Here is a 9,585-nt window from a genome sequence, read left to right on the forward strand (position 1 = left end):
TACCATGTGTGTGCAGTGGTTAGACAAGGAACTGGACTGGTATGGAGCAAAACTATCGTATGTCTGCCTGATAACTGTACGTTTGAGAAGGAGCAGGAAAGAGCATTGGGGCTGCGGTATAGCACTTGCATAGGCTTTCTTTGGCCTGTTTTGCTGTAAGAGTTAACAGTGAGAGATTGTTGTTCACAGGTCAGTGGGTGGGTTTATGCAAATTAGGCATGTACAGGGAAACCAGCAAGAGGAAGGAGGGTGAAAGACTTCTCTGTCTTTGAACAGAATTGTGTGTTAAGGGCTCTTGCTTTGAATTCTTCCAGTGGAGTCATTTCGGGGAAGTGATCATCACTTCGAGTTACCTAGTTATCAAGTGTCGTGAATGGTGTTTGGTGCGTGTCTGGGAGCTCCTCGTGCTGAAGTAGAAAGCAGTGGGGGAAGAGCAGCTGCCTAGCATCCGAAACTCTCAGCATTGCTTCTCTGCTCCTTGGAGCTAAGATCAAAAGCGCAGTGTCAGTTCTCATCAGTTTAATATCTGATAAGTTCTTTATTTGAGAACTAGCAAAGAATCCTGTGGCACCTTATAGACTAACAGATGTTTTGCAGCATGAGCTTTCGTGGGTGAATACCCACTTCTTCGGATGCAAGCACCCACGAAAGCTCATGCTGCAAAACATCTGTTAGTCTATAAGGTGCCACAGGATTCTTTGCTGCTTCTACAGAACCAGACTAACACGGCTACCCCTCTGATATTTGAGAACTGTATATTAAATTGATTTTGGAAACAAGGAGATGGAATAGGAGCTTGCTCTGTCCACCCCATGCATTGACCTGGTATTGCAGTGTCTCCAGGACCAGTGCTTCTCCTTCTGGGGAGAATTGTCTGGTTAGAAAAGCAGAAATAGTTTTACTCTAAAGATGCTGATTTGAGAAGATTTCTTTAAAGTAGTTGAAAAATCAGGCCTCTTTAGCATTTTGGTTTCTTCGTAACAACATATTGTTAAAATGTCTTAGTAGCGTTTTCTGAGTCTACAGTTGTGAGTTTCTTTGTTTTGCTGGAGGATTGTTTTGAAAGCTGGGATTCTTCTGTTTGCTGTGAGTCTTTTCAACAACATGAGGGATGAATGCTTTCCGGACTGAGGGTCTGTTTGGGAGATGGTTGGTTGGGGGGGGGGACACACATTGGCAATATTTGAGGTCACATGTATATCAATAACTGGATGAGTTACACAGACTTCTCCCCACCCAGCCTACGTTCCATGTATCTTGACTGAGCCTGCCGCCCACCATCCCAGAGCAGAAGCCTGAAGCCTGAGCCCCACCGCACATGGGGAGGAGGGGAACTCCCACTGGTTGCCGGCTCCTGCAGTGTTTATGACTCCGGAAGGGGGTAGGGACCAGCCCCTGCAGGCAGTCGGGGGGAAGAGCCGCTGCTTTGCTGCCCCCGACTCCCCCTCAATTACAGCCCAGGAGGCTGTGGCCACAATAAAAGCCCCTGGTGGCCACATTTGAGAAATGCTGGAGCCTCACAGTAAACAAATCCCAGCAGGTGTGTCACACCCTGTCCCCCACCCTGGGGATTTCCTGCCCTCTCCCACCCAGACCAACCTTCCTGGAAGTTCCCACCCCCTATGTATTTACTGCCCTTTCTCCCCGCCAAGGGAACCCGCCAGCAACTCCCTGATCATCCCTCCCTCAACTGGCTCCACTGCAGCCATTTCCCTTCCCCTGCCCCTGGGAGGACGGAATGAGCTGGAGCAAAACATGGATGTTGCGCTGCATCCTGTTAGGGCAAAAAGGGCAATTGGGGACATGTCAGAACAGGAAACCATTTCACAGCACAATTCCCCCCAGGCTCCTGCGACTGCGGGGCTTGTTTCTGATCCTTAGTCCGTTCACGTCTCCGGGCAGAGTTCCTCTGGGCGGCATCCGCTGGCTCCCTTGACGCCTTCGAGGAGCAGTGGGGGCTGTCCGGGCTTCTCTGCTCAGTGTCCCCGTCAGGCTCCCTTCTTATGACCCTTTGACCGCACTCCTGTCCCTGTTCTTTTATTAGTTGTCCCCCGCAATTAGTGGGTTTCTGAGGCCCTGTGCAACCTCCCCTTAGGCTGGGGGGGGGGATGCGTTAGCATGGGGTGGGCTTTGGGTTTCCTGGAAACCCAATAGACACAGATATTCCAGCTTGTCCTGCATGTGACAGAAAAATTCAAATCTAGGGCTGTCAATTAATCGCAGTTAACTTACACAATTAACTTTAAAAAAATCACGATTAATCTCTTAATCACATCGTTAAACAATAGAATACCAATTTAAATTTATTTTTGTTTTTCTACATTTTCAATATATTGATTTCAATTACAACACAGAATACGAAGTGTACAGTGCTCACTATATATAGTTTTATTACAAATATTTACACTGTAAAATATAAAGTACTGCAGTGCAATCTCTTTATCATTAAAGTGCAATTTGCATATGTAGATATTTTTTGTTGCGTAAGTGGACTCAAAAAGAAAACAATGTAAAACTTTAGAGTCCAGTCAGTCCTACTTCTTGTTCAGCCAATCGCTAAGACAAACAAGTTTGTTTACATTTACTGGAGATAATGCTGCCCGTGTCTTATATACGTCACCTAAAAGTGAGAACAGGCTCTCTCATGGCACTTTCGTAGCCAGCGTTTGAAGGTATTAACGTGCCAGATATGCTAACATCCATATGCCTTCATACTTCAACCACCATTCCAGAGGACATGCTTCCATGCTGATAACGCTCGTTAAAAAAATAATGTGTTAATTTGTGACTGAAGACCTTGATGAAGAACTGTATGTCTCCTGCTCCATGATTTTATCCGCATTCTGCCGTATATTTCGTTTTATGGCAGTCTTGGGTGATGCCCCAGCACATGTTGTTCACTTTAAGAACACTTTCAATGCAAATTTGACAAAACACAAAGAAGGTATAACGTGAGATTTCTAGAGATAGCTACAGCGCTCGAGCCAAGGTTTAAGAATCTGAAGAGCCTTCCAAAATCCAAGAGGGACGAGGTGTGAAACATGTTGTCAGAAGTCCTCAAAGAGCAACACTCTGATGCGAACACTACAGAACCTGAACCACTAGACAGGAAAATCAATCTTCGGTTGGTGGCATCTGACTCAGATGAGGCATATGAATGTACTTTGGCAGGGGTGGCTCTAGCCATTTCGCCGCCCCAAGCACGGTGGCACGCCACGGGGGGCGCTCTGCTGGTCGCCTGTCCCTTGGCTCCGGTGGACCTCCCGCAGACGTGCCTGCGGATGCTCCACCCCAGCCACGAGACCAGCGGACCCTCTGCAGGCACGCCTGTGGGAGGTCCACCAGAGCTGCCTGCCGCCCTCCCGGGACCAGTAGAGCGCCCCCTGCGTCATGCCGCCCCAAGCACGCGCTTGGCGTGCTGGGGTCTGGAGCCACCCTTGTACTTTGGATCGTTATCGAGCAGTACCTGTCATCAGCATGGAAGCATGTCCCTGGCCTCTGATTGCTAGAAGCTGGGAGGGGAGAACAGGGGCTGGAGCTTTCCATGGCCGCCTGGTCTGGTCACTCCTCTGAAGCCCATAGCCAGGGCCAGCCTTAGGGGTGGGTGCCACCAGGAATTGCCCAGGGTACCATGGTCAAGGGCGGTGCTGTACGGTAGCAGAGAGGTGTGTGCTGCTGGTGTAAAGTCAGAAACTGCCCCGGCTGGCAGGGAGTGCTGCTTGGGGTGGTGCCCAGATTTCTCCTGCTCCTCCCGGCATAGGAACATGCGCGGGAGGGAGGGGAAGAGAAGGGGGAGAGAGCGGTGATGAGCGGCTACTGCTCCCCCCAATTTCCCTCTGTGCCCCCCTAGGGGGCTGTGAGGGGGGAGCAAGGAGCGACATCAGGGCTCCCAGCATCCAGGTCACCGTCCCCACCTGGGCTGCATAAGGGGACGGTGGGGAAGGTGACCTGGATGCAGGGAGCCCGGATGTCGCTCCTTGCTCCCCCCTCACAGCCCCCTAGCGATGTGCAGAGGAGCAGTGTTCAGGGGCGGCAGGGGGAGCGAGCAGTAATGCCAGCTACTCCGTGCATCCAGGTCAGTTTCCCCAAGTGGGCACAGGAGGGGTGCAGGGGTTAGGGAAAAGGGGGCACAGTGCAGGGATTATAGGTGTGGGAGGAGGCAGGGGTTAGGGGAAAATGGGGCACAGTGCAGGGATTATGGGTGCGGGAGGAGGCGGGGTTAGGGGCGCAGGGTTAGGGGTGCAGAGCTTGGGGTCAGAGCTTTGGGGCACCAGAGGGTGTGCAGGGTTAGGGGGACAGGAGGGGGCACTGGGGTTAGGGGTGCAGAGGTTAGGAGGCAGGGTGAGGAGTGCAGGAGGGAGGTGCAGGGTTGGGGTGTAGGGCTGCCAGATGTCACAGGTTTAGGGTTCGGAGGGGAACAGGGTTAGAGGTGTAGGGGGCACAGGGTTAGGGGTGAGGGACGTAAGGGTGCTGGAGGGGGTGCAGGGTTAGGGGAGTGAGAGGTTGGGGATGTAGGGGTTAGGGGTGCTGGAGGGAGCACAGGGTTAGGGGTGCTAGAGGTTGGGGATGTAGGGGTTGGGGTGCTGGAGGAGTTCAGGGGGGAGCACAGGATTAGGGGTGCAGGGTTAGGGGTGCCAGAGGGGGGCACAGGGTTAGGGGTGTAGGGGACACAGGGTTAGGGGTGTAGAGGTTCGGGGTGCCAGAGGGGGGCACAGGGTTAGGGGCATGGGGGAGGACGCAGGGTGAACAGTGCAGGGTTAGAAGCACAGGAAGGGGCATGGGGCTCTCCTGTGGCCCAACCCCACAGGAGATTGACCCCATGTTTAAAGAACAAACCTCTATACTAAGGGCTGCAATATCCACTGGGGTGAGACAAACGGCATCAGCTCCTTGCTGCCCAGCCTGTGAGAGCTCTGACTGTGCGTCTATAAAGGGAACAGCGAATGGAAGCTAAGTTGCTCCGGTTCGCGCTCTGTTAGAGTCCCACCGGGAACAGTGAGCAGAAGTTAAGTTGCCTCCTGTTTTATAACTGATGGGTGATGGGGCAGCAGTGATTAGGGGCACGGAGAACGGGGGTGCCTGACAGGTGTTGGGCTGCGGGGTTCCCTGCTGCCGCTCCGCAGACTGGAGCCTGCTCCTCCTGTGCAGGGCCAGCTCCAGCTTTTCTGCCGCCCCAAGCAGGAGGGGGGGAAAAGGACAAGATGTGGCTCTTCGGCGGCAGCTCAACCACACTGCTGCTTCTGTGGCAGTTCGGCGGCGCGTCCTCCCCCTTCCTCTTTGGCAGCAATTCGGCGGCAGCTCAAAGACTAAGACAGGGAATGAGGGACCTGCTGCCGAATTTCCGCCAAAGACCCAGCCGTGCTGCCCCGATACCGGATGGGCCGCCCCTTTGAATTGGCCGCTACAAGCGCCTGCTTGCTACACTGGTGCCTGGAGCCAGCCCTGCTCCTGTGACAAGCAGGGGCTGGTGCAGAGCGTGGCAGGGCAGGGAGATGACATCTCCCCTAATGGCAGGGCCTTTTCACAGCAAGGGCAGCACCTCCCCGCAGGAGCACAGACCCCACCTGCTCCTCCTGCTTTCTCCTGACACCAGCACCACCCTTCCCAGCACCGCCTCATGGCAGCATCTGCTTCCGGACTCGCACCAGAAACGGGAAGTCTGGGCCCGGCCTGGCAGCAGTTGTCAGGAAATGGAAGCAGGAGACACAACCACTCCCATGGTGCTGTGGGGCCCATCCTGGCTGGTGGGAGATGAAGGCAGTGGACACTACCACTCCCATGGTGCCGTAGGGGTTTCAGGTGGGGTGCCCCCCCCACAAGGGTTGGGCTCCAGGGGAAGTTTGGCAGCTTAAGGGACTGTGGGGGGGGGGGTTGCTTGGAGGAGGTTTGAGGACCAACAGCGAAGGGGAAGTTGGACACTGGCCAGAATACCAGGAGACAAGGCAGGTGAGGTGATACCTGTTACTGGACCAGCTTTGGAGCCACACAGGGTCTTCTTCATGCAGGGGAAAGGTGCTCAGAGCATCACAGTTCAATAGAAGGTGGAACGCTCTGCCCCGAACACCAGACATTCCCCTACTTCCTGGAAGAGGGGGCCTGTCCCCATTGGCCTGTAAACAGCCCCACCATGTACCCCAGAGGTAGCTGCATCTTAGCACCAAGACACCAGTGGTCACTGCTCCACAGGAGATGGTACATACAGGCCACTGCCCTCCATGGCCCCCAGACGTCACAGACTGTGCACTGTCTTAGCTGGTCCCACACGTTACTGCCCCAAGAGGTGAGGTACACACAGGCTACTACTCAAACTGGGCACCTGGGGTCACTGCAGCAATGGTTGGGGGGGATACATGCAGGGCACTGCTGCACATGGCCACCAGGGGGCACTGCTGCAATGGTGGTGGGGGGCGGGGGATGATAGGCCACTGCCTGAAATGGCCACTACCACAATGGTGTGGGGAGAGGGGGAGGGAGATACCAATAGGGCACTGCCACACCAGGGCACCACGGGGAGGTCACTGCTCCAATTAGTAGAGATACACATGGGGTAGTGCCCCAACTGGGGGCCCTACCCCACAGAGAGAGGGGGCTGGGGAGAGAAGAGGAAATCAAAGGCCACTGCCTCACTTAGCCACCAGGGGTCACTACCTAAATAGGGGGACACACACACAGGGCACTGCCCCACTTCACCAGCAGGGGTCACTGCCCCAATAGGGGGATATACAGAGGATATTGCCCCATGGGGGTGCCAGGGATCAGTGCCTGCCATACCTGGCACAGGGGTAGAGGGGATAGGGTGACCAGATGTCCCAATTTAATAGGGACAGTCCCGATATTTGGGGCTTTTTCTTATGTAGGTGCCTCTTACCCTCCACCCTGTCCCGATTCTTCACACTTTCTATCTGGTCACCCTGCAGAGGGAGAGGGAGGGGGATGCACACAGGGCACTGCCCTACTTGGCCACCAGTGCACATCCCTAGTGGGGGAGTGACACACACCAGGAGCAGGGCTCACTGCCACAAAGGGGTTGGAAGATACCCAGGGCACTGCCTGACACGGCCACCCAGGCACCCTGACACCTTGGGGGAGGTGAAGAACACACCTCAGGCACTGACTCCTCTGGCTACCAGTGGTCCCTGGCCCAATGCAGAGGTTGGGGGAGTAAATACACACAGGGGACTGCCCCACCTGGGCAACACGAGTCACCGAGATGAGAGTGGGATACGCAGAGGGCACTGCCCCAATGGCTGATATACATACAGGGCCCTGCCTCACCTACCCACCAGCGCTCACAGGCGCAATGGCAGTGGTGGGGTCACATAGGTAACTGCCCTCAGTGGCCACCAGGGGTCGCTGCAGCAATGCTAGGGGGGATACATGCCAGGCATTGCTGCCCCTCGCCACCAGGGGTCACTGCTCCTACAAGAAGACACCTACAGGACACTCCCGTGCCTGGCCAGCAGGGGTCACTATCACTGGGGAGGGGCTATGGGGAAGCAGAGAAAGAGCAACTAACTGCAGTGGGGAAAATCGTCATCTACCGGGGAGAAAGAACGGACTCCACTAGGACATTGCACCAACTCCGGCCAGGCTGGATACCAGCAATTCGGGGCTGGGGCAGCTCCAGCTAGAGGCTGGGCGGAGGCAGGTGACCTCGATCTCTGTGCTGAGCAGGCTGCTTTGGCAGCGAGGAGGGACAAGGAACCCCCCGGCCAGGGTCTTGCTGCCCAAGGAGGGGGAGATCTGTGGCAGTTTTGGAGTAGCTGGTTCAGCAGCCGTGAGCCGCATGCTTGTCCCCGCCTGAGCTCTCCAGGAGCACATAACACACAGGTGCGCGCTGGATGTAGGCACCAGTGTAACGACAGGGCCAGACTCTGCTGAGTGCTGCCTGCGAGAGACAGGGGCAGAGTCAGACGGGCAGATGGGGGCAGGAGATGACAGGGCCAGCGGCCATGAGCTGAACCCATCACAAGTCCAGCCTGTGATGTCACCATCCGTCCCTGCAGATCTCCATCTGTCCCGCTGTCCGTCCAACCCTCAACCTCCCATCCGTCCCCCATGTATGCCACACACCCCCCTTCACCCATCTGCCACACACACTCATCTATTTCCTCATGCATCCTGCTGTCCCTCTGATTGGCCCTGCAGTGCCCAGCACAAGGAGGCATAGTGGACCCTGAGCGAGGCTTTTGGGTGATGCAGTAATGGAGCTAGCGGGTGATAAGGGAAGTTCTGGGCATCTCTAATCGCAGCCCCTCTTCTCCTGTGCCCAAAGCCATGACCGCGAGCCCACCCCTCTCAGTCTCAGGCCCCACAGCCCCAAAGACATGACTGGCCACTCACGCTGTGACCCAGTTACAGCAATGAGGTCTCCCCGAAGATAGGCGGTGGGAGGAGCAACCCCCTTATCCTGGCAGGCAGGACACATCCTTCCCAGTATGGCAGAGACCTTGCCCGTGGGTAGACAGACCCAGCTGAGCCCATGGGAGACTGGGGGAGGGGGAGAAGAGGAAGAGGATGCAGGCAACTGAACATGAGAGGTGTCCATGAAAGGAGAGAGAGAGTTTGAGTGTGAGTTGGCCAACACAGAGAGAGAAACCTCAGAGGAAGAAAGAAACTCAGAACAGGGAGTCACCCTCATGGATCCAACTTTCTGCTAGGGGGCACACACCACTCCTGGCCAGAGAGATGATCAGCCCTCGCAAATGGCAACATCATCTCCCTTGAAGCCACAGCTAGTCCAGAAACCCACACCCAGGTAACGGGACATCCCTGCCTGGAGCCAGGGGGGCTGTGACCAGAGCCCTTCCCAAACCAGACATTTCTCTCACCGACAGAGACAGCTACTCTCATCCCAGCTGGGCAGGTCTTGCCTGGCATCAACAGGATTCACCCTGTCACTGCTCTCGCTCACTTTCCATCTCACCTCGGGGCTGGACTCCGTCCCCGCGACTCCTTTTCCCTTGGTATGAAACACAACACAAGAGGAAAAGAAAAAGCAATGGTGGTGAGGCTCCTCTTCTCGCTACTCCCACAGCCCAGGGCTCCGGCTTCAGCCCTCCTCCCATTCTGCCATCACAGCTACAATTAGAAATCTGCAGCCTGGGCTCACACCTGGTTGTCTCCCCAATCCTTGGCGCTGTCCAGCATGTCTCCCTCCACAGAAGTCACCTGGCCTCGTCTTAGACTCCATCTTCATATTGCTCTTCTCCTTCCCAGAGCTCCTGCTCTGCTCCTCAGACCTGTCTGTGCTCAGCTCTGCAGGCAGAGGGGAAGGGGCATGATGGGAACACACACGCCCCATTCCAGACGCCACGCAGCATCCACAGGGCTACCAAACCACAACACCTTCGGCCAAAACCATCCCCCACCCCGAGGGAGCAAAAACCCTTTGTGAGCTCAGCACACACAAGCCAGGAAATGATTAACACCCACACCCAGCCCAGCCAAAGTGGGAGCTTCCCCCACTTCCCGGCCACAGGCCCACGGGGCTCATGGATGGAGGAGTTTGGGGGCCTGTGGGGGCCCTTGAAGGACTAGCTCAGCGTGTGAATGAGGGACTGGGATGTATGTGGGGGCCGGATG

General features: G+C 55.6%; 2 pseudogenes; both read left to right on the plus strand.

Moving 5' to 3' along the window:
* The first annotated feature begins 462 nt into the window (after positions 1-462).
* Positions 463-576, plus strand: LOC120392663 (annotated as a pseudogene).
* A 164-nt stretch (positions 577-740) lies between these two features.
* Positions 741-859, plus strand: LOC120392664 (annotated as a pseudogene).
* The last annotated feature ends 8,726 nt before the right edge of the window (positions 860-9,585 follow it).

The sequence above is a fragment of the Mauremys reevesii genome, unplaced genomic scaffold (genome assembly GCF_016161935.1).
Source record: "Mauremys reevesii isolate NIE-2019 unplaced genomic scaffold, ASM1616193v1 Contig109, whole genome shotgun sequence".
NCBI classification, from domain to species: domain Eukaryota; kingdom Metazoa; phylum Chordata; order Testudines; family Geoemydidae; genus Mauremys; species Mauremys reevesii.